The sequence below is a fragment of the Dipodomys spectabilis genome, unplaced genomic scaffold (genome assembly GCF_019054845.1).
Source record: "Dipodomys spectabilis isolate Male_0828 unplaced genomic scaffold, ASM1905484v1 ptg000328l, whole genome shotgun sequence".
Taxonomy (NCBI): domain Eukaryota; kingdom Metazoa; phylum Chordata; class Mammalia; order Rodentia; family Heteromyidae; genus Dipodomys; species Dipodomys spectabilis.
Window position 1 is genome coordinate 1949479 of NW_024871005.1, and position 25856 is coordinate 1975334.

A 25856-nucleotide genomic window follows, 5' to 3' on the forward strand; every position below is an offset into this window, starting at 1 on the left:
GTCATCAGTTGATGAACACCTAGGTTGACTCCGTAAATTGGTATTGTGACTCATGCTACTGTAACCATGGAAGTGTGTGTATTTCCATTATGTGCTGAGTTATATGACTTTTGATAGATATATTTCCAAGTTCCATTGTAAGTTTTTGAAGAACTTTCATACTGATTAATGTCACACCCGCACTCGTTTACATTCCCATCCATAGTGTTTGTTTTTGTTTCCAGCTTCTTTTGGTGGTTAATTGGAAATAGGTCTCATGGACTTTTCTGCCTAGGCTGGCTTTGAAGTGGATCTGCTGATCTTAGCCTCCTGAGCAGCTAGGATTACAGGCATGAACCACTGGCGCCTGGTCACATACCAGATTGGTGTTTTTATATTTGAGAGGGACATTAATTTGGATTGAGTGTAAGTCCCTACCACTTGATCCAAGTGCCCAGGTATTGTAGTCACTTTGTGTTTGGTGTGATGGAATCTGAGTGTAGTTTAGATTTGTATTTTATGTATGTCGAATTATGTTGACCATTTCTTCATATTTTCTTGACCATTTGTAATTCTTCTGTTGAGAAAGATCTGTTGCCTATTTATTCATTGAATTAAAGCAGCCCTTTGATCTCAGGTTTTTAATAGCACTTCCATAGTATTCTGAGGTCCCGATTCAGATTTAGAAGCCATACATATTTATACTAAATTTTTTTTTTTTTTTGGGTCCGGTCATAGGGCCTGAACTCTGGGCCTGGGCACTGTCCCTCAGCTCTTCAGTTTAAGGCTAGCACTCAAACACTTCAGCCACAGCGCCACTTCAGGCTTTTTTCTTTTTGTTTATGTGGTGCTGAGGAATCGAACCCAGGACTTCATGCATGCAAGGCAATCGCTTTACCACTGAGCCACCTTCCCAGCCCCTATACTAATTTTTAAATACTTCTGATACTTGTTTTATCTTGTCCTGCCTTGTACAGTCATTAAGCTTATACTTTACTATCACTGACAGCCCTAAGATTCTGCTTGCTAGATCTGTGCTTTCGTCTTTGGCCCATCCTGTCTCTGTAGACTTGGATTCTTAGGCCTGTGCTTATTATACTGGAGAATGTGTAACTAATTAGATAAATTTGTAATTTAAACCTTTTAGATCAAACCTGCATCCATTATTGCTAGTGAAACTGGCTCACCCTATCCCCTGGGATGGCCTGAGCACCCTCAGACGTTTCTGCTTACGTAAAAAGAGCAGGTGAATTCCATGTAGCTCTGGGCTTGCTCTGTGACCCTCCTCCAATTTTTTGCCATTTTTTTTCATTTTCAGGCCTTAGGACCTTAGGTGACACTACCCAATCTACATAAATAAGGATTCCTCACTACATCTTCTAAGCCCAAAGAGTCTTCAGTGAATTTGGTAGAGCAGTGATAGACAGCTAGCATTTTTACCAGTAACCTGGTTTGCTTGTTTTTTCAGCTAAAACGGTACATGGTATTTTGACTTCTTATACTCTTTTACAAGTATGGTCTAGGTACAAATGAAAACCTTGAAGACAAATCTGCTCTTGAGGTGACCAGACATATCTGTGGAAGTGTGGCATCCTGTAGGACAGACTGAAATGCATGTGCTCAGTGAAGGGTACCTGCCTGGAGAGACATAGAATGAAGGACTATGCTGGAGAGAAGAGGTGAGTTGGGGCTGGGGAGAGTTGGTTGAGGAAGGCCCCTGCATGACAGTGGATTCCTGCCTGGCCATCCTGGTTGTAGGGAGGCTGGGCTGTTCCTGCAGCTTAGGAGGGTTCTGGTAATAGCAAATCAGAGAAGGTGGAAGGCCAGATCTTAAGAGTGGTGTGGGAAGGAGGAAGTTGGGCAGAGCTGGGGAGGATAGCAGGTGGGAGAGTCTGGCTTGCCTCCTTTTTGTGAATGAAAGGCTGAGGAGAACACAGATGTTATTTGAGAGGAGTGCTACAGGATGAAGCATGGGTGGAGGGAGTACTAATGTGTGGCTGATGATGACAGGATAGAAGGCACGTTGTCAGTGTGGGCATGGGAAGAAGAGAGATGGAGTGGGTGAATGGATAGAAAGGTGTGCCCTAGAAATCCTGTATGAGGCCAGGTCAGAGTAGAGACACCTAGTAATATTTTGTCTCTGGAAAATCGAGTGAGAAGAGACACAAAGGAATTGCTTAGAGGTTCTACTGCATGCAGATTAACTATAGATAACAAGAATGCTCTGTAGTTTCCAAAAGCTTTAAAGGAAGAATTGTGAAAGTTTTCATCCTAAACCTAATCAAAGTTGGATGCTGAGCTGGGAGAATGTGGGATTTCAGTTTAAGACCCGCACAGGCAAAATGATTGTGGTGAGACCCATATTTAAACCAAGACAATTCTGTGCATGGTGGTACATTGCTTTCCTCCCAGCTAAATATGAAGTATTAACAGGATGATGTCCCAGGCTAGTATTGAAAAAACCCTTTCAAAAAAATAAAGCAGGGCTGGGAATGTGGCTCAGTGGTAAAATGCTTTCCTGGCATTCATGAAGCCCTAGGTTCAGTTCCTCTGTGCCACATAAAAAAAGCTGGAAGTATCACTGTGGCTCAAGAGGTAGAATTCTAATCTTGAGCAAAAGAAACTCAGAGACAGTGCCCAGGTCCTGAGTTCAAGCCCCAGAATTGGCACAAAAAATAATAAAGCAGAAAGCGTTCAGATTATAGCTCAAGTTTGTTGCTGCCTGCTTGGGAAGCATGAAATTTTCCGGACCCTGCCCAAATTAAGGAAAATGTGACTTAAGAAAATATTACTATTTCATCTGATTTCAACATTACATACTACATATATAGATGAAGTAGACTCTCAATAACCCATAAATTAGTTCACTTTCATATTCAATGAACCTGTTAATAGGTTTTACCTTTCAGATTGAAGGGCTAAGGTAAATGTGTAACACATGACAGGTGTTCAGCTTGGAGTAGGTATGCAGCACTCTTCTGTCAATTTTCTTTACCTTTATTTCATTTTTTGAGACTGGGTCTTATTATGTTACCCAGGCTGCCTTGAAGACAGCATCCTCTTGTCTTGCCTATCTATTTCTGGAATTATAGGCTTTCAGGACCACAGCTGTCTGTCTTCCTCTATTAATAGTAACATGCTGTAAGCATAGTAACATTTGGAAAGTGAAAGTAACATTTTGTACAGTAATATACTCATAAGTGTCCATCTCAGATTATAGAAACATTTTTTCTCTCTGGTATTCGGGTAGTCACCATCTATCCATTGTTACCATAGCTTTAAGTTGCTTGTATACTTAATGGCAGCACATGCCAAGAGGGTGTGGTGTCCACTTTGTCCTCTGTTGCCCTCCAACACCCCATGTGTTGGATATGGACCTGGTTGCACCTTCTAAACACTAAAGGCTTCTGTTGGGCCAATTAGCCACATTTTACTTGTTCAGGTGGGTGTCTGCTTGCTCCATGACCTGCTTTCCATAACTAGTTCCTACCTTCTCATCTCTCAGACATTTCTTCTCCTCATCCCTCAACCCACATGGCAAATTTATGCATAAAAACAAAATATGTATCCAGGAAGTTAACTCAATGGTAGAACACTTACCTAGCATGTGTGAAGCCTTGGCTTTCATCCCAACACCAAAATATCATTCATACTTATTTTGTGTCTTCCAGAAATTAAATCTTTAGTTACAAAATTCACTTTGTACTCTCATCATTCAAGTATCCCCTCTGCAAATGTTTATTATGTTTCTTTTCTTCTTGATGAGTCTCTTTATTTTAATGTTATCTTTATTTCATCTCTAGCAGATTGGAATAGTCTATAGACTCTACCTTTGAGTAATTTGCTCTGTAATAGTGATTTGGTTACATTTATCAGTTTTTGTTTTCTATTTAGAAAGAAGATTACTGGGAGTGGTGGTGGTGGTGGTGCATGTCTTCTTCTCAGCAAAGCAGGCTGAAGCAGGAATATCTTCAGTTCAAGGCCAGCCTTGACAATACAGGGATCCATGTTGCCAAAATGCAAGATCAAGAGGACTAGAAGAAATCTTTTTGTTCTTTATATTATTTCTGGATGATATGTAGGTAATGTTTTTAGCTTTCCTTCCCAGCATAATAAGTAGATAGTATGAATCTCACTGTACATCCCTTTGGACTATTTAATACACTGTGAAAATTTCATATTGAAATCTAGCATTTACCTAGGAAAATGGATTCATTTTACTGGTAAACCACAACAGAAATTGAGAATGTAAACAAAGCCTGTCACCACCTGTGTGGTGAAGAAATTGAACATTTCATTCACCCATCAGTTGTTCTCTGTAGGTTTTTCTTTTATTGGCCATGGGACTTTAACTTGGCTTGGGGCACTGTTCCTGAGGTTTCTTGCTCAAGTCTAGCACTCTACCACTTTTAGTCACAGCTCCATTTCTCATTTTCTGGTGCCTAATTGGAGGTAAGAGTCTTGTAGACTGTTTTGCCTCAGTTATCTTCGAACCAAGATCCTCAAATCTCAGCCTGCTGAGTAGCTAGAATTATAGGTGTGAGCAGCCAGTGCCTGACCGCTGTCCATAGTTTTACCTGTATAGCTTGGAAATTCTCACCCTCATTTCCTCTCCTGACTCATCTCAATTTTTGGCATGTTGGCTTACTCTCTACCCCTAGTGCCTCATTCTTACCTGTTGATTGGGACCCAGCACATTTATGGGCTCTGTCCTTCCTGATGAGCCCATCCAGTCAAAGCTTTTCCACATCAACTTTCAAGACACAAAGCACCTTTCCAAACTTTCATGTTTTCTTTAATTTGTAGTGTGTAGATGTTTTTGGACCTGACCCCAAGCCCCTCCCTCACAAGGACAAGGAATGTGTATTTGGCATTTTTGTGTCCCTAACATGCAGAAAAAAAGCTTAATATTCATTTGTGATAGTCAGTGGCACATTTGTAATGTGATTTCTTTATGAATAAAATTTTTATTTAATACAGTAGGTGTCTTGTCATGAAACATTTTTTCCTACTGTTGATCCTTTTTAATTATGTAAAAGCTATATGAAAATCTAAGTGTCATCCATAGAAGAGCCTGAATCATAAGTGCATAGTGTGATAAAAATATTCATGTAAGCACCGTTTGTTGTGAGGAACAGTGTTCACATTGTGTAAGCCCTCTAGCCAGGAGTCAGGAATACACATGTGGTTAAGAAAGTTGAGTCTTGTTGCAGTGAGGGTCAAAGCTCAGTGGGAGGCTTGAAGAAGCAAGACTTTGTTTCCAGAGCATGCTGTTTGGTAGTGGGGTGAATTCTGTGATTGGTTATCTGCTGTGATCTGATGGTTCATATCTATCCCCAGAGCTCCCATGTTAATCCTAACCTCAATGATGATGGTTTTAGGTGGTGAGCCTTTTGAGTATAATCAATGCCATTATAAAAGAAACCCCACTCACTGATTCTACTATGTGAGGACAACTAGAAGCACTAAAGCAGGTCCTCAACAGCACTGAATCTGCAAGCACCTTGATTGTGGACTCTCAGCATCCAAAAAACTAGAGCAAAAATTTTTTCTTGTGTAAAGTCTGGTTTATTTTAGTAACCTGCATAGACTAAAACACTGGTTTCCTTGTAACTATAGCACGTGGCACCCTCTCTTGGAAGGCAGGAAAGTTCTGGTTGTTCCACATGCTCACCACCAGATGGCAGAAGACCTCTCCCTTTGTGCCTCTTCAGTTAACTATGCCAGAGCTCTTCGCCTTGTGCCTTGTGTTAAATCATTACAAATATTTAGTCATTTTTGTTAACACACTATTTTTACACTCGTAATGTTTCTGTATTTGTATCCAGCATACACTTTTCAGATCCAAACTTGATTTATCCACCACCCTCCTCCATCCCTGCACCCTTCCTCAATTCTTATCATTATTTTACTTTCAGGTTGTCTTTTTCTTTCCTTCCTTTGTGGTACTTCCTGGGGCATTATCTTGAGGCTCTGTGCTTGCTAAGCAGATGCTCTACCTCTTGAGTCACGCTTTCAGGCTTTTTTACCTTCCACATATGAGAGAAGACATATGATAGTTGTCTTTCTGTGTCTAGCTTATTTAATTTAGCCTAAAACCTTTCACTGGCAAGTTTTTACTGCAAATGACAGTGTTTCTTTTCTAGGTTTGAATGATGCTCCATTATGTATCTATACATAATTTTGTTGTTGGATGCCTACATTGATTCCATATCTTAGCTGGTGTAACTAGTGCTACAGTAGCCATGGATGTGCAGTTCATTTTATTGATTGATCTATTTTTTAATTTTTTTGGGGGAGAACCATAGTGTCTATACTAATTTGCATTCCCACTAGCGACCAATAGTACATAAGGTTTTCTTTGACACCACATCATGGCCAGCATTTGCTTAATAGCCATCCTAACTGGTGGGATATGTCTTTGGTTTTTATTTGCATTTCCCTGGTGGCTAATGGAGTTATATTTTGTATTTCTTGACTGCTTTTGAGAAGTACGTGTTTGGATCATTTTTCATTTTAAGTGGTTTGCTTGGTATTTGTTTTTTATTAATTTTTTATGTTTTAATATAGTATGGGTATTTGTCTTTTATCAGATAAATAATTGATGAAGACACTTTCCCATTCTTTGGGTTGACTCTTCACTCTGTTGCTTCCTATTTTAGATTGATATAGTCCCATTTGTGAACATTTGCTTCTGTTTCCTATGTCTTTCCAGTCGTATCTAGAGAATCCTTGCCTATACCACTGTTTCATATTCTCTCAAGTTTGTGTTTACCTGCTCACTAATCTCCTTTTCATCTATCTCTAGTCAGGTAATAGAAACCATGTGTTTTCTTACTTTCTGTTTCCCCATTGTTAAAGTAAATAGTACTATTTTCTGTGGCTTTTGAAAAATACACCCAATTTTTAAGTGATACTGTTCATATTATGCTCTCTTCACTTTTACATATTCATTTCCTATTATTTTAAAGTCAATATGTTGAAAAATCCAGAGGTATGGTCTCTGGTTCTTTTCTGGTCTTGGTCCAGGTTTTTGATTTGTATAGAATTTTAAATTGTATGCTAGAAATTACATAGCTGGAATTTTAGCAGCTTTGGGAATTGGTCCCTTCCTCTCTAGAAGATTTTCCCTATCTTGTGGTAAGCTATTCAAAGTAGTGTTTTAGACAGCTCTTTGCTATTATAAGAAAAAAGCCTGGGATAACTTGTATAGAAAAAGGTTTAGAGGCTTTAATTCATGATGGCTTTACCCCAATTCTTTGGGTAAGGCAAAGGAAGATGACTTACCTCATAAACATGGGCTAATAAGAGATAGAGAAAGGGACGAGGGTTGCTTAGAAGGCATGTGTCTGGTGACCTAAGGGTCTCCACAAAGCACCTATGTCCTGAAGGCTAGCCTCCTTTTACAGACCCCTCCATGGGTACCAAGCCTTTGAACACATAGGCTTTTGTGGACACATCCCAGCCATGGCATGCAGCCAGCAATTGAGCCAATTCAAGTCTTCCTTGTAATCTTTATGAGGCAGGCTCAGTTTCTAGATTGACTCAGAATGCATTACCCAGGGGTTCCCAGCCATCAGTCTATGGTACTTAGCCTGTTGAGTGTGTTCTCCCTGTTTCATTGCTTTCTAAGTTTCCCTGTTATGTGCTATGCCCAAGTGTTGTGGTTATATCCCACAGTGTACTGGCTGGTTTTCAGCATCATGTGGAGTGGGATTGTCTGGTCAATGGAACATCCTGATTAATAGAATTAGTGAATATTGTTGTGGCCCAGGATGTTGTGAAACTTTCCTTGAGATTTATACATACTTTGGAGAGAGTTTTGGAAATATAGCAGTGCTCTTCTAGAAATAGTCAGTGCATAACAGTCTTTGTTTTGAATGAATCTTGGGATTTGTAGGTACTTAAAAATGTTAGTTGTGGACCTTGTTTTATAGGAACTTCAACCATAACAGTTTTCCATTCACCTTTGCCATGTGCAGACTCAAAAATGCTGAATTGGATATAGACTGAAATTCCTCATCCAAGGCCTGTGACTCAGTGGATGCGCAATAATCTTGGCTCTGTCTTTTTTGACTGTTCCACAGGTGAGTGTTAATTGACCATGTCATGTGTGAAAAGCTCTGAGGGATTATCAGGGCATCCCAGTGAGTCGGGTTCTTAATTTCTGACTGGGTGAGGATAGACTGTGTGCAGCATGCCTGTGGAAATGTGCAATTGTTCTGGCCATCCAGGGGGGTACACAGGCTTCCCCTCATAGGCCTATCCTGTCTGAGTAAAGTGGAGGGTAGGAGAACCAAGAACTCAGAGCAGCACAGCGAGAAGGGAGAAGGGTGATTGGTGTGATGGAGGTCATAGTCAGAGGGATGAGGAGGTTATATAGGACAAGGATAAAGGGCAGGGTTGACTAGTCAGATGCTAGGGCAGGAAACAGGAAGGTACGTTGAAGGTTGAGCTTGGTGCTCCATGCAGTGGTACTGTGGGCAGGCATGGGCAAGGTAGATGATGAAATCAAGCTTGAGTTATACTGCATTCTTTGATTCTTTGAGTCATTTGAACAGGAGCACTCTATACATTTTCATCTGCTGGTGAGATATAAGACAGGGGAGGTGTTACAGGACCCAGAGAGAAGACCCAAAGTCTGTCCTCTCTTCTGTCCAGTAGCCACTGGGAAGTGGGTGTATGGTGATCGTGTCTCTCTGTGTGCTCATGTATGCCTATATGTTTCTCTCTCACACCCTGTGGGAAGGCTTACTGTACCAGTGCTGCTTGTTCCTAGATGCAATGTGATCTGCTTGGTGAGCTGAAGAGGTTGCTTAGGACTCCCAGCTAGTATTGGGGTGGCAACCACTTGAGTGCCATGAAACCTGATATTTACAGTGGCATGGGAATGGAGGCATTTCCAAAGATAACTTTACTGGCCCATACTCACTTTTTCCTACAGTATTTCTGGCTTGTTTTCCTTTCTAAATGTTTATTAGTGTATGTTGTACAGAGGGTGTGATGGCATACAGTGTACTTTGATCAAACTTACCCCCCTGGATTATTCTTCCTAAAACCAGCCTTTTTTAGTTCTCCCTTCATTTTCGTTTGTGTTGGGTTTCATTATACAATTCCACGCGCGTGTGCGCGTGCGCGCACACACACACACACACACACACACAGACACACAGACACACACACACACACACACACACACACACACACACACACACACACTTCTTCAGTCACATTCTTAGCTCATCCATCTGTGTTTTCCCCCCATTGCCTTCACTGGCTTTTTTTCCCTCCATATAGATGCCTTGGTGCAATCATACTTCTATCAACATTATAATTACTATTGTGGATCTAAATCCTGCCGAGGAACAAAAACATGTCATATTTGTCACACTGCCCTTGACTTTTATCTCAACATGATGATCTCCAGTTCCATTGTTTTTATTTTTCTTCTGCAGATGATATAACTTCATTCTTCACCAGACAAAGTTGCATTCTGAGTCTGAGTCTGATGCAGCCCACAACTGGCCACATATTTGTGTGAGATTGGCCTCTGGATACAGTTGTTGGATGTCATTGATTATAGGCGAGGCTTACCTTGATATTTCAAGGTTATAAGAGAAGTACTACTAAATACTAAATTGACTACTAAATGGAGAATACTACCCAACTTAGACTAGGATCTGACAGGTAGCCATGAGCCCAGCATGCAGTTCAGTTTGCCATGTGAGGATGGCTATGGCTAAGTTAGATACTGCTTTGGTTTGGTGGACAATTGTGTTCCTTCATTTCTATATGTTTGCACTGACTTTCATTTTTCTGGTAACTGCCATTTGTAAATAGCGTAGGTGTACTTGTATGTCATGACATGATCTATGCAGGTGTCCTGTGAATTTTTTGTATTGCAATGTGTTGTTCTATTTTGTCACATAATACAATAAACTCTGGACTAAGGGGTACTCATATATGGGATCCTCAGAGAGGCCATATTCATTAAGAGGTAGACATGGATTATATCACACGTATGAGTCTTTGTGTTCCTACTGATCTGGACATGGCTGTATTTTGGTGGAGACCATATGCTGCATCACTTCTGATCTAGAGGAAGCTGTTGTAGGTGGCTGTTTGCCTGACATCAGCAGCTTTTGGACTGGGTGTGTGGGAACAGGTAGCTTAAGACAGTGGTTGTCCATTTGGATGGGCCCTACCCATGCACAGATTGCTTAGGCTTTTCCCTGGGGGTCAGCCACCTTTTACAAGAATTGTCATTGCAGAAACACCCATGCTTACATTGTTCTCTGGAACAGCCAGCTTTGTGATCACGGAGCTCACTTCTAAGGAATGATATAAAAGTCATGTGTTAATGGGGAAACAGGTTGGTAATGGGGTGGGTTAGGGAAGAATTTCCAAGTTGGCCATAAGCTCTGATATATAGGCCTCAGTGCTGAGAATTGCTTTCCATCTATGTAGCAAGATGACCAGGGAGGTGGTGGATGGGAAGATGCCCCTGATCTTTTGGTTTATTATTTCACCAAGTAGGATACTTGAAGGCTGGGAAGAGAGCATTATCATAAATAGGACAAAAGCCAGCCATTATTGGTGCATTCATTCTTGGCAGGACATCCTCAATATCTACCATGCTGCATCCATGTACTCCCATAAAGTTGCTTTGTGTTACATCTGTATTACATGGTTTTTGTGGGGGGAGGGGTGGGTCCGGTCGTGAGCCTGAACTCTGGGCCTGGGTGCTGTCCCTCAGCTCTTCAGCTCAAGGCTAGCACTCTACCACTTGAGCCACAGTGCCACTTCCGGCTTTTTTTTTTTTTTTTTTTTTGCTTATGTGGTGCTGAGGAATCAAACCCAGGGCCTCTGGCATGCAAGGCAAGCACTCTACCACTGAGCCACCTTCCCAGCCCTGTATTACATGCTTTAACTGTTTCATACTCTCATTTTTTTTTGTTATCTTCAGGTGTATTACATTGACAATTTGGTATGTAACTAGAACTACTGATGTTTTATTGTTATCTTTGGGTCGTCATCGTCTTCCTCCTACTCCTTTCTTCTTCTTCCTCCTCTTCTTCCTCTTCCTTTTCCTCCTTCTCATCATTGCTTCTGTGGTGGTCCTGGGGCTTGAACTCAGGGCCTGGATGCTTTCCCTGAGCTCTTGTGCTCAAGACTAGTACTCTACCATTTGAGCTATAGCTCTACTTCCAGCTTTTTTTTTTTTGCATGCTAATTGGAGATAGTCTTGGGAATTTCGTATCCAATCTGGCTTTGGATCATGATTGTCAGCTCTCAGACTTTGAGTAGCTAAAATTATAGGCATGATCCACCAGTACCTCTCTTTTTTATTTTCATTAAATGTTTAATTAACATGTATTAATTACACATAGTAATGGGTTCAGTGTAGTATTTCCATACACACACACACACACACACACACACACACACACACAAACACACACACCCTTCACATTCCCACCCTGCCTTTCCACAACCTGCCCAATCTCTAGATATCACATTATGCTTACAAGTGCACTCTTTTTAAGCTTAAAATTTTAATTTCACTGCACTAATCCTGAGCATTCTCGTTCTAATGTCAGGAGCATGCTCCCCCTGGGCCTGCTGTCAGTGGGACTACATACAGTGGTTCATTGCTCTGATTGTTGGCACTGGTTAGTAGCTGATTACTGGATCTGGTTTGTAGTCAAAGTTGTATCACAGGACTTAGAAAGCACCCCTGGATCATACACTAAGCTGGAATGGGTGATGGCTGTAGTAGTAGACTCAGGAAGAGGAGTGAAGGAAGAGGAGTGAAGGCCTTGGTGTTAGTGTCTGGTCCTGTTAGTAGGAAAATGACCATCCCAAATATACCAGAAGCAGAGTTGTCATTGTCACCTATCTGCCCTGTGTTACCTGTCTGTGCACTGTGCATATGGCTTGGTTCCTAAGTAACCCTGCTGTCCCCAGGGCAGTGTGGGCCAGCAGTAGGTATGTAGTCACCACTGGAGATGGAAAGTGTTTTTCAGGTTAGAGGCTGCAGAAGTTGATGTTGAGTACCAGGTCATCTGTGTTTAGAAGCAGGACATCTGATGGACCACTGAGAATCACACAAGTAGAGTCACCTGGCCCAGGAGTAACAGGGTTACCTCATGGGTGTGGAGAGCAGGCCTGGTTTGTTTGCTTCACAGAGCACAGCGGATGGAAGCAGTAAGGTCCCTCTCTGTACCAAGTCTTGGGTGGTGTGCTTTGCCAATGCTGAATGAGGCATGGATGGGAGCTGGAAAGGGCCCCAAAGATCAGGTCCATATCAGGGGTGCACCATTATCAAGAGGAAATGGATAGAGGTGCAGGTTTTTATGCTGTGAATTCCAGAGTTGGGGCTTCTGTGAACATGAAGCTGTAATTGTGTTTCTGCATGAAGCAGCACTGGCCACAGTTCCTTCACTGTTCTCCTTATTTGGTAGACATTTCAATATGGTACAGTTTGGATGTGGAAGGGAGATATAATACAATTGGTATAGGCAGTATTTTGAGATCTTGCAGGACTATGGTGTCAGATTTCTCAGTAGTCCTTACCTAGAAAACTTATGAGCTATTGTAATGTATTTCTAGATTGCCTGTCTCAAGCAAAGTGATTTGTTTTGTGCTGGTCTTGGGGCTTGACCTCATGTCCTGAGTGCTGTCCATAAGCTTTTGTGCTCAAGGCTAGTGCTGTGCTACTTGAACCTCAGCTTTGCCTGTGGCTTTTTGGTGTTTAATTGGAATCTCAAGAGACTTTCCTGCTCCAACTGGCTTCTCACTGCAGTTCTCAGATCACAGCCACTTGACTAGCTAGGATCATAGGTGTAAGCTACCACCTCCTGGATAATCAAAGTGATTTTGTTATTTTTACTTTGTAGTAAAGCAGGAGCCTGGATCTGATGACACCTTGTGCAACATCCATAAAACTGCCAAGTGAACCGTCTGTAGCTACATTAGCAGAATGTGAGCCACAGGCACCTGTGCAGCGTTGTACCATCACTAAGTTATAACTAGTTCTTCCTGTTGCTGTGCGAGGAACTTATTTACCAGTTCTGCAGTAGCCCAGTTTCTTTCTCAAGTTTCTTCCAATGCAGTAGCCCCATGGTTTAGATGCCTGGCACCTGTATGTTCTCTAATGACTGAGTGGAAAGTTAACTGGATCAACTCCTGTAGTAGCAATCCATTTCTGCAGCTCTATGATGCTGCAGATCCCTTACCTCACTGCCTGTTGATAGAACAAGTAAGGTAGCTTGTTCCAAAGAGCTGGGGACTCCCTCTCCTTCAAGACTTTGCTGGCTTTGTTGCTTTGATTAGTTCATCTGAAGCAGTCTGTCTCAAATCCCCCATGTCTTGTTTGATGTGAGCATAAGTAGAGCACACCAACATGGATGGAGCAGGGGCTACTTTGGTCATTTTTTCCCTACATCTATTTTCTTTATGCCAGTCCTGAGACTTGAACTCAGGGCCTGGGTGCTGTCCCTGACCTTTTATGCTCAAGGCTAGAGTTCTCCCACTTGAGCCTCAGCTCCACATTGGCTTTTTGTGGTCAGTTGGAGATAAGAGTCACACGAACTTTCCTGCCTGTCTTCAACCACGAGCCTCGTATATCATCCTCCTGATCAGCTAAAATTACAGGTATGAGGCCACCAGCACCCAGCTCCTATATCTCTTCATCCCAAAGATCTTTGGCTTGTATTTCCAAACCCTGACTTTGTCAAATCCCTGACAAGGAGTCAGTGTCTTATCCACTAACCAGGAATCAGTACAGTCCCTTCTTACAGTGTTTACTAAGGGCTCCTCCATGCTAGAATTAAACACAGCTTAGTACCCAGGGCAACTGAAGTTTCAGAATAGGGTTTGACAGGGTGTGCCATCCATTGAATGTCCCCTTAAGCTCTTTCCACTGTGAAAAGAAAGACCACTGCTGCCCTTGTTTTGAGGATGCTGGACCATAGTCTAAATCCTCCTGGGGCTTGTCATTCCCCTTCCACACTGATTGTGCACAATGTTGTAGGGATTCCATTGCCCTTGCTTAGGGTGACAATTCAGCCCTATATATGTTCTTGGGGCAGGGGGGTTGGATACATATCTTCTCTGAGTGACTTCCTGGTAAAAAGCTGGTGTGAGCAAGACCCAATCTAGGCTTCTCAGTTGAAGTGCGAAGGGCAGCCACCTCCTCCAGAGTCCCTGAGTGTATATAAATGTCCCTGCCTCTATGCTTTTTAACTCACTCTTTAATTGGATCATCTCAAGCATTGGGATCTCCTTACCCCTCAAAGTAGAGGCTAGAGTGATGTCATCCACAGCAGAAAAATGTCCTATCCCTTGATGTTAGCTGCTTGGACAATTCATTCTGACAGTGTTAGGGCTGCCCCTTAGCCCAGTATGTCATATCTGTCTTATTTACCTTTATTTATGGTCACCAAGGATGAGATTTTTCTGCTCATCTCCTCTCAGCATTTCCTATATCAGTAGCCCACACATGGAACTCTTCCCACTGTATATCTCCTGGGGTCAGGATAGCTCACTCTCACTCCAGTTGCATACAATACCGCACTCTTTATGTTTAGGCCCATGGCTCTCATACTGTCCAGCACTGGCCTAGTGGGTCCCAAATGTATGGCTTAATTCGTTCTCCAGACCTCTTGGCCCCTTTGATCTTCAGAACTCAGTCCTAACAAAGTGGTTGACTCATGCAAGTTTTAGTGGGATTATGATTTGGCCTGGCTGGAGAGACACAGGTAGAGCAGCAAAGAAGACAGAAAGAGCCGTGTCAGGTCAAACTGTCACAATGGTGTTCCTAATTTTGAGTCACACTTTTTGAGGCCTTCCAGGATCCTTTGCCAATTGATTATCCTACTAATCCACAGCAGTTCCTTAATCATCTTCAAATTCCCATGTTTACTGCAGTGAGTAATGAGTTAGAGGATTTCGGAATCATCAATGAAAGGACATGGTCCCAAACCTACCAGTGTTACACACCAAACTATCATTTGGGTGTTGCTGGTTTTATGAGAAGGCAGAGACCTCCTGAGATGATATCAGGGACCATCACCCAGTAAGGGAAGTGGGCCGTGAAAGTCCAGGTAAGAAGCGGAACTGGAGAAGGGGTTATGTATCTAGATGATGTTGCTCAGAGCAGAGTGGCTAGTCTCTTTGTCAGCTCCTTGGGGGTCCTTTGTAGCCTCTTGGGCTGGTTTTATCTATAGCTAGCAGATATTGGGCAGAGTTTAGCAGGGTATGCAAAGCAAGCAGGTTCTAAATGACTATGAATTGTAATTGAGATGTCTTTAATTAGATGTGTAAGATTTTGAGTTTGGTACAGAAGGCTCAGAGCTCATGGTTCTTGGCTTACTATGAAGAGGAAACAAATAGGGGCCACTTAGGATCCTCTCTGTAACATCATTGATCTTTTGTGTGAAAATATCTTTACCTGTGTACCTGCGTTTTCTAGCATCATGGACACTGAAACATTTCTTCCCCCTCTACATTTTCTTATGGGATTTGTGGTTGATAATCTGATCATCTGCATGTATGTTCGTTTCTAGATATTTGATTCTGTTCTGTTTATCTGCTTGTCTGTCCTCATGACACTACTTCACTATGTCCTTAGGTCTTTACATTGTTTTCATAGTGTTTGTAGTTTTCTCTGCAGAAGTCTTGCACATGCTTTAAATTTAGTTGTCTGACTTATAAAAATCAATACCATAGTAAGTAGCACCATTTCAAAGTTTCATTGTCTAGCATTTCTAATAAATAAGTAGAAAAACCATTGTATAGATGGAGTTTTGTTTGTTGACACTTTATCCAGTAGTCTTGTCAGATTTACTTATTACTTTTAATCATCTAAAGGCATGTTTGGATCTTATTTTGTATATGTGTGTGAAAGGGAGAGAGGTAGAGAGAGGGAGAGAGATATTGAGCTTGACCTCAGGACCTGGACCCTGTCCCTTAGCTTTTCTACTTTGAGTCATTGCTCTACTTCTGGTTTTCTGTTGGTTATTTGGAGATAAGAATCTCATAGCCTTTCCTTCCCAGGCTGGCTTCAAATGCTAATCTTCAAATCTCATTCTCCTGAGTAGCTAGGATTACAGGTGTGTGCCACTGGAGTCTGGCCTTTCAGATACTTTCAGTTCATTAAAATGTCATCTGCAAGTCACCTCATGTTCATCTCAACTTCCTGTCCTAAACATTTACTTATTTGTCTTGATTATTGCATTGGCTGAGAATGCTGATTCAGTCCTAACTAGAAATGATGATGATGATGATGATGATGATGATAGATCTACTGATAGGAGATTCTTACTCTATGTATTTGTGGAGAATCTCACTTATTGGCCATTTACTAGGATGTTTGCTGTCAGTTTTCAGTAGATCCCCTTTTCAGATTAAGGGAGGTCTCATCTATTTCTACTTTGCTAAGATTTTAACATGACTTTAAGTTCCTCTCCCATTCCCCTCATTTTAGTGGGCTTATCAGTAATTTTGTGTGCCTGCCAGCCCTGGAGCTTGAACTGAGGACCAGGGTTCTATCCCTGAGCTTTTGTGCTCTACCACTTGAGCCACAGCTCTACTTCTGGCTTTTTAGTGGTAAATTGTAGATAAAAGTGTCATGGCATGTGCTTTCCTGTGCAGGCTGTCTTTGAACTGTCATCTTCAGTCCTTAGTCTCCTAAGTAGCTAGGATTCTGGCATAAGCCACTGGCAGTCAGCTTTTATTTTAATTATTATTTTAAGGCAGTGTTTCTATTTTAGGACAGAGAAGTTTGAGTTCTTTTGGAAATCTAAGGTATATTAGTACCTAATATCTCCCCTGTGCATGTAATATTATTTCCTTTTCTTCCCCCGGTTCTGCGGTTTGAACTCAGAGGCAGGATACTGACCATGAGCTTTTTTGCTCAAGCCTAGCATTTTACCACTTGAGGTAAAGTGCCACTTGTGGCTTTTTCTGAGTAGTTGATTGGAGATAAGAATCTCAGACTTTCCTGCCTGGGTTGGCTTTGAACATTGATCCTCACATCTCAGCCTCCTAAGTAGCTAGGATTACAGGTATGAGCCACTAGCACCCAGCCCTTTCTTATTCTTAATGTAATAGTTTGTCTATTTTAATGAGATGTCTTTGAACATGTATAATCTTAACCTAGTTATTTTAGAATCAAGTAGTGGTATCTCATTTAATCCTTATTACTACTTTTTACCATATTGGAATTTATTCTCTTGCATTTGCGTTAATGTTTGGCTTATTTTTTTCTAAATTGCACTTGTAATCTGTGAGTTAAATGTGTGCATTTTCCTTTTATTTAAAAGTGTTGTCCACTTCCGCATATTTTAATATGTAATGTATATACTTCTATTTCTAAATTTTTATAATTTATTTTCCCTCAAACACAAGATTAAGGTGATATGTTTTCCATTTTAAAATTGTTTTGTACCTAGACAAAATATTTCTGATTTTTCAAAACATGTTTGTGTTATTCCATTTAGTTATATCTATTTGTGAATTCAGCATTGGAATTCAATGTGTTTGTAGTTTTATATCCACAAAGCACTTATGTTGTCACCTTTATGAACTGTTATCATTGAATTGTTACATTTCTTACAGATGTGCTAAGAGATGAGTGTTCATTTCTATGAACTCTCATCAAATATTGTTCATGTCATACTTTTATTTTTAGCAACTTATAAACTAAATCTATGGGTTTTTTGTGTGTTTTTTTTTTTTTTGTGGTTGTGGGGCCTGAACTCTGGGCCTGGGTGCTGTCCTTAAGCTCTTCAGCTCAAGGCTAGTGCTCTACCACTTGAGCCACAGCACCACTTCTGGCTTTTTCTGCTTATGTGGTACTGAGGAATAGAACCCAGGGAATCATGCATACAAGGCAAGCACTTTACCACTGAACCACCTTCCCAGCCCCCTAAAGATTTAAATGCATTTAAAGTTTTTAAATGCATGAATCTGCATTTCCATCACGCTTTTAGATGCATGTTTACTTTTACTAATGTTAAATACCTCTTTTTTTCTTACTTAATGTTTTTGCTATCACAGTTTACATCCATAATCATTTTGGCAACACTTGCCTTATTTTTCATTTTTTAATGGTTTTTTGAAATAATGAAATATTGTTTATAAAAATCATGGGGAAAAATATTTGGATACGGTTACAGAGTGTGTTTGTGTGGTCCATCTCCTGTTCCCTCTACAATACTGGTAAGTTGAAGTCCTATCCCCCAGTTGGATGGTACTTGGTTGTGGTGCTTTTATGCAGTGATTGAGCTTCCATAAGGTCCTGATGGTGGAGCCCCATGATGGGATGAGTGTCTTTGTAAAAAGTTAAACATGCTAGGCTTGGTTTTCTCTCCTAGATCCAGTCCCAACAAGAAGATGCCATGCTCAGATAGGTAATGAGCCTTCCCCAGATCTCAAACCTGTTGGTGCACTGATCTCAGCTTTTCTAGTCTCCAGAACTGCTCGTCATAAATGTTTGTTGTCTAAACATTCAGTTGGCGAGGCATTAGTGCCCTTTTGTCTACTAAGGATCAATTTCAAGTCTTCACTGGATGCTTAAAACCCAGGAAGCAATGAACCCTATGATTTAACACCTTGTCCATCTTAAATATGCATTTATATATTAATATACCATGGCTTTCATATTTGAGGTACAATGCGAAAGTAGGGATTTCTTAGTCATTTCACATTACACCTTTTTTTAAGGAACAGACTTTAACCATTTTACATAAGGGAAGCACTTTTTGACTTCATGTTGGCATGTCTGAATGCCAGCCTCAATACCCTTGTTTTGAAGCCATTCATAAGTAATGAGGTTACCCATTAAGGGTTATCTCACACAAGCATTGCAGTACTGGGAGAGTAGATCTGATAATGGAGACAGCTATTAAGTGACTGATGAGCAGGTAGCAGATAAGGTGTGGATACACTAGATAAGATGAAGATATCAAAAGATTTAATGAGAGAGTTATGCCAATCAGAGTGGCATCAATTTGAGCCAGGCACTGTAAGCCTAGTTACGCAGGAGGCTGAGATCTGAGGATTACAGTTTGAAGCCAGCCTGGGCAGAATAGTCCCAATGGGACTTTTTTTTTTTTAATCTCCAATTAACCACTCAAAAACCAGACGTGGCACTATGACTCAAAGTGGTAGAGTGCTAACCTTGAGCAAAAGAGTTCAGAGACAGTGCCCAGGCCCTGAGTTTCAGCCCCACAACTGACAAAAAAGAGAGTGGTAACTAAACTTAACAATTGTTTGTATCTAGAAATTTCCATTTAATCTTTACAGGCAAATTAGACTTAAATTTAACAAAATGATAGAATGCAAAGCTGTGGATAAGAGGAACATCTGAGTTAGAGGACAAAGTTCCAGTCTAGCCAGTATAGACACATACAGTTTCTTAGGTTCATCTTTGTATAATGTGTCTATCTTTTTCCATTGTCCTTTCTATATTTTTGCACGTTCACAATAAATACTTTCTGCTGTTCTTAGATAGTGAAAGCAGAGGCAACATGAAAAATCCTGGCAGAAGAGCTTGGATCCAGACCCACATCTGTAGTTCAAGCCCAATGTTTTGTGGTGAACCCATATAATTAGGCCAGACACCTGTGTGTTATGTGAGCATCACACTATACAACTGTGTTAGCACCATTCTGTCAGTGTAATCTCACGAGATCCCATGAAAGCAATTTGGTGTAATGCAAGGAGAGAAATCTGGAGGGACTGGAACCTGGCACAGTGAACTGTCTGGGCAACATTGGCCCCAGCTAGTGTCAAGTACTGCAGGGAGACCTTGAAAACTTGATCCAGGCCCTCTCACATAAATCGGAGCACTTTCTTGTGGCATCTAAGGACAGCATTGAGGAAAGCCATGACTCTTCTAAGTAGCACATGCTTTAATCAGACTTGGCCATCTTCTCTGACAACCTTTTGTGCTTTGTTTTCTCAGATGGGGTTGGACTTGGTAGACTAGGCCAGCCAGAACATATAGTCCTCCTGACTGAAGACTCCTGAGTACTTGGCAATACAGGTGTGTGTCACTATGCATGACCACCTTAGGCTTCTAATTATCTGATGCCTTCACCTCTTAAATCTCAGGTGCTACAGCAGCTTTCTGATGCCTCTGAATATTTTTTATCTTTCACCTGTGTTTGAGTTGTTTCCCCTGGCAACATGGTTCTGCTGAAAACTACTGTATCCATCACCAAAAGCAGCAGTTTCTATGAGAATTTTGTTTCTCCTCCAGTTTTGTTTCTTCTCCTGAGTGGAAGTAAGGGCATCCCATTAATGAACAGGGCAGAAGAGAAATTTCTTGTCTTTTCCTCATCACTCAGGGCTGACCACCTGAGATGGAGTCATCTGTGTTGGTGAAGGATGAGTGGCATTGGGAGATAGGGAAGGAAGGTGGTTTATAGAAGCTACATCACTTCCAAATTCCCTGGGCAGTCTGTCTGCCCCTGCAACTAGGTGACTGTGAGTGTCCACATGCCATCTCCACATAGTCCTCTGATCGGGGTCCTGTTTGTGACACTACTGCCAGGTAGAGTCCTTAATCTGACCCTTGCATATCTCTGTTTTCTATGACAGTACATGATGGCTCCACCCACAGTGTCCAACCCTAGGTGCTGGGGAAAAGATGCATGGAAGCTTCTCACCTTTTCATTGCTGGCAGTGTTGAGGGACCCAGAGAAGAAGGTTTCTGTAATCTATTTCTTTCCCTCCTGCCTGTGTCCCTTTTGTTCATCCTTTCAACTTTTCCTCACTCCTTTTCCTTCTTTCCTTCCTCTGTATATTTCCCTCTTCCTGTTCTGGAAGAAAGTTTTATCTCCTCCCCAACAGTATGGGTAGGTTTGGCCATCATGCAAATGGACTGCTTTATTGCACAGCCCTCTAAGCCCTTAGCCATCAGAGGCTCTCAAGCCTAAGCAAGTAGTCTGAAATCTTGAATCATTCCTTACATATCAGAAAAAAGAGCCTTCGGTGGAAGGGAAAAAATAAAGTTCAAGAGGCAAGTGAATACTAGAAATTTGGGGTGGTAGATGCAAGGAAGTTGCCAGCCAGTGAGTCAGATTTTGAACCCTTAAAGTAAAATTTTCAGCCTCTGATGGTTCCCATTTATGCAGGCACAGGACATCTGTGCAGATCTGCACAGCTCTCATCCTTTCCTTGATTTAGAGAGCCTGTCTGATTTCTCCTCCTCAGAAACATCCCTAGTCTTTTCACTCTCTCCATCCAGTTGTTATGCATTCATACTTCATAGATGTGTCCTTTTTCACAGGTGTACCTTTTGTTTCTTAAAGACCTTCTGCATCTTTGAGAAAGCCTCAAAGTGATTCCTCCTAGTGTTTCACAAGCAGAAACCACCCACCCATATTTCAGCTCATACTTCCAAAGTCTCCATTCAATGGGCTCAGGGTTTCTCCCTGCTTCTACCCCCCCCCCCCCCATTGAAATATGATATTATGGCATCACTATTTGCTCTGATTATTAATTCTATAAAGAAAGGAATATTTTAGGTTGACCTTGTATTAAGCAACCTCAATGAATTCCACTATTCTAATAGCATCTTTTCTATGTGCCTGTCATCTTCAGAGATTAAACGCTTCCATTATTCATTTCCAGTCACGTTTCCTTTTCTTTTTCTTTTTTCTGTTGGTCATGGGGCTTGAACTCTGGGCCTGGGCACTGTCCCTGAGCTCTTCAGCTCAAGGTGAGTACTCTACCACTTGAACCACAGTACCACTTCCAGTTTTCCAGTGTTTTATTGGAGATAAGAGTCTCATGGACTTTTCTGTCCTGGCTGGCTTTGAACCACGATCCTCAGAACTCAGCCTCCTGAGAAGGTAGGATTACAGGTGTGAGCCACCAGCACCCAGCTTCCTTTTCTTTTTCTTGCTTTATCACACTTGCAGTATGATGTTGAATAGATGCAGGCCTAGCACACATCCTTCTTTTCCTCATTTCTATTTTCCAGGATATTTCTTCCCTATGGGTTTTTTTTTGGACACACTTTTTATCAAAGTAGTTTTCTCTTATCCCTGGTTTGACAATTTGTCATTGTAGTTGTTTTTTTTATTGCATTGACAAAGTCATTGGCATAAAGTCATTTCCCAGTTTCTCTATCCTCTAAATGATTATAGTCTAGTGAAGACCGCTATATCAAGGACATTTGAAAATCTTGGTTATTTTCTTTCAGTCATTATAAAGGCCCCTACTCATATTATAAAAGCACTAGCTCTCATTTTTTTTGTTTGTTCTCTGAAGGACATAACAAAAACATGACAGAAGAAACTTGTAAGAAAGTTTAAACATAATAAGCAAGCTAGGAGCTTATAAGATATGAACAAAAATCAGGCTGTATGCTATATAGATGATAAACAAGTAGATTTGAGACAGGCCATACTCACAAAATGTAAATATATGTAAATATGTAAATATATTTAACAAGTCACTTCATAGTAAGACACGCTGAAAAACAGAAGAAATGGGCTACATAAGGGAACCAAGATACATTACTTAGAAAGGCACGGGAAGATGAAGTCAAGGCATCTTCCAACCTGAACTACCTTTTATCTAAATTAGCCACTAATTGAGGACACTGAGTATTGTCCCAATAATAGAGAAAAAAAAAATCCATCTCTCAGGAGGTGAGTCACAGTGGAGGGAAGCAGGGTATGTCATGGGCTCGGTGTACTTTCAGTCTGATTAAGCTCCTTGTTCAATTCTCAGCTCTGGTTAGTGAAGATGATGCAATAGACAGACAGATGGAGGAAGAGGCGGAGTCTGTAAACACTGTGCAACACCTGCTTTGCAAAATGTGGTCCTCAGCCCTGTTTGCATCCTGTCCTTAGTGTATCATAATTTCCTTCTATTACTTGGGTTTTCATTTTTAAATATTTTGTGTTTTTAAGTTGATTTAATAAGCCCATGATTTGAGCATTTGATCTATGATCCTTTCTGTTCTGGGAGTTCTAGGCTAGTGGTATAAAAGGTAGCATATGAGATGCTATCATGGTTTCAAGGGATTTTCTCAGATTAACAGACTCAGAAGATAGGTAAAGAGGATCACAGTTCATACTTTGGCAATTTTACTTAAATATGCCAGACAATATGGTGAAATAATTGTTTAAAATATGGAAACTCAAGTATGGACGTTGGTGGTTTATAGGCTAAAGTTCACAAAGCTCATGTTAGGAATGCTGAGTCATCTTGAAGAGTCTAGGGAAATGGTTGAAGATGGATCTTAATTCTGTGTTGCAAATGTTAGGAAATGCCGTACCACAAATAGTGTAACTAATGGGGCAGCTTGGAGTCTAGGCTGACCGAGGGCACATGCTACTACTCTCCAGAACCTTAGTTCCCTGGCTATTCCTCTCATTTTTCCTATTCAGCCTACTCTGCCCCTCATTACTTTCAGCTATACTTGTCCTCATCTAATTCTAGCCCATCTGTTTCATCCTGTGTTGCATCCTCATCTCTTCCTCTCTAGGTCTGGCCTCCCTCACGTCCATTTGTACATGTGTGGCCCACCAGGTGGCCATATGACTTCCAGGAAATAGAAGTCCAAATCCACCCGTGGCATTCCAGCCCCCACCCCACTGAACTGTGTCCTTCATTGGCTGTAGGAAGGTCAAATAGGTGTTTCCAGGCATTTTGGGCATCCTCCCTGTAGCAGCACCAGGAGCAACCAGTCAGCCAGTCCTGCATGAAAGACACTGACTAGGCCATGTCTAACCATCAGAGTCCAAGAGGAAGAGGCTCATTTAGTTGTTTTTTGTTGTTGTTTGTTTTGTCGGTCGTGGGGCCTGAACTCTGGGTCTGGGCACTGTCCCTCAGCTCTTCTGCTCAAGGCGAGTACTCTACCACTTGAGTCACATCACCGCTTTTGGTTTCCTGAGTGGTTTATTGGAGATAAGAGTCTTATGGACTTTCCTGCCCAGGCTGGCTTTGAACCTCGATCCTCAGATCTCAGCCTCCTGAGTAGCTAGGATTACAGGCATGAGCCACTAATACCCGGCCAAGAAGGCTCATTTTGTTGGAAGATAATTTGGGGAGCGAATGACAGTCTGGGAGGGCACATGCAGGGTCAAAGGTCTAACTTTCCTAGATGTTTTATAAATGTAAACCCTGCCCAACTCCAGGTTCTACACAGCTTCCATTGTGGACTTCCATTAAGGATACTCCTCTTGAATAACCATGTTGGCTGGAGAATCACAAGTACAGTAATTTACAAGCATGACCTTTTGATTGGCAGCACACATCCTGTTTTGTGGTTCTTGGCTGCGATCATTTTCTCTCACCTAGGAAATTATTTGCCACCATCTGTACTGTGTCCTTTGGAGAGACTGACTTCTGAGACTCTTATCTCCAATAAGCCACTAGAAAACTGGAAGTGGCGCTGTGGCTCAAGTGGTAGAGCACTAGCCTTGAGCTGAAGAGCTGAGGGACAGCGCCCAGGCCCAGAGTTCAAGCCCCACGACTGACAAAAAAAAAAAAGATTTATGTTTTATACCATATAAAAATGTGTGTATGTGTGCGTATGTGAATGGATGTGAGAATATGAAATAAAAATAATTTTTTAAGATAAAGAAGCCAGGCACCGATGACTCACGCCTGTAATCCTAGCTACTCAGGAAGCTGAGATCTGAGGATCACCATTGAAGCCAGCTGGGGCAGGAAAAGTCTGTGAGATTCTTACCTCCAATAAACTAAAAAACCCAGAAGTGTTGTTGTGGCTCAAGTGGTAGAGCACTAGTCTTGAACAAAAGAAGCTCAGGGATAGCACCCAGCTCAGATTGCAAAAAAATCGGGGAAAGAGTTGCACAACTACCACAGTTCATCCTAAATTAGAAATGGCATTCTAGTTTCAATGATTCTAGGTTCATGTAAGGTGGTCCTGGCTGATCTGAGAATCATTTTCTTTGCCAGTCTCAGGAAGTTTATAACTCCTGTATGCCTTTGAGGTTGGTTGATTGAATATCAGTTGTTATGCACAGTGGTTTTTCAGTTTATTCATTGATTGCATGTGTATGAACTATTTCTGGAAAAAGATACAAGAAGCTAGTAACCCAAATTTCCTGCTCATAGGGAACGGACAGGCGATGGCTTGGGGGAAGTCAAGTTGGAAGAAGACAAGTGTGTGTCCTTTCCATAGCTTTTGAAAATTGCACTGTGTGGATGTACTACCTTATCGAAAGTAAATATTTCACTTTTTCCTTTTCTCTGACCAGGAGTTTGTTTTACAATAAAAATATATCATGGATCTGGGAAGCAAAACCTTGGTGATGACATTTGGACAACTGCCAACTTTTTTTTTTCACTGTGCACCTGCAGTCCTTCTATGTTGATTATTTTGCATATATGTGAGTATATACATTCTAAGAATGGAAATCCTGGCTTAAAATACATTTTTGGTTTTGCTAACTTTTTTTCTATAGGTCCTAGGCTTGAACTCACAACCTGGGTGCTGTCCTTGAGCTTCATTTTGCTCAAGGCTAGCCCTCTATTACTTGAGCCACAGCTCCTCTTTGGACCTTTTTTGTGTGTTTTGTTTATATGTTTTTTTTTATTAATTGGAGATTAATTGGAGTCTCATGGACTTTCCTGCTTAGATTGGCTTCAAACTTCAATCCTCAGACCTTACCCTCCTGAGTAGCTAGGATTACAGGTGTGACCCACCAGCACCCAGCTCATTTTGTTAACTTTTAAGTGGTTCTCATTGAACGGAAGATTTATTCCTGGACCTGCTTTTCACTGAAGTTTCATATGAGGGAACACACCAAAGGCACATTCTAAGCAGATCAGATCTGTGTGTGTGTGTGTTTTGGTCCTTGAACTCAGGGCCTAGGTTCTGA

At 41.4% G+C, this 25856-nt stretch overlaps 1 long non-coding RNA gene across 2 annotated transcripts; it reads left to right on the top strand.

The window, feature by feature from the left end:
• The first annotated feature begins 849 nt into the window (after positions 1-849).
• Positions 850-25424, top strand: LOC122128299. 2 transcript variants are annotated; one of them, XR_006151406.1, is made up of 5 exons: positions 850-1658; positions 3874-4061; positions 7962-8066; positions 19952-20032; positions 25233-25424. It is a non-coding gene; the product is annotated as an uncharacterized LOC122128299 (long non-coding RNA). The 2 variants fall into 2 exon arrangements; XR_006151405.1 differs by lacking the exons at positions 7962-8066; positions 19952-20032; positions 25233-25424 and having other exon boundaries at positions 3874-4958.
• Positions 25425-25856: the final 432 nt, after the last annotated feature.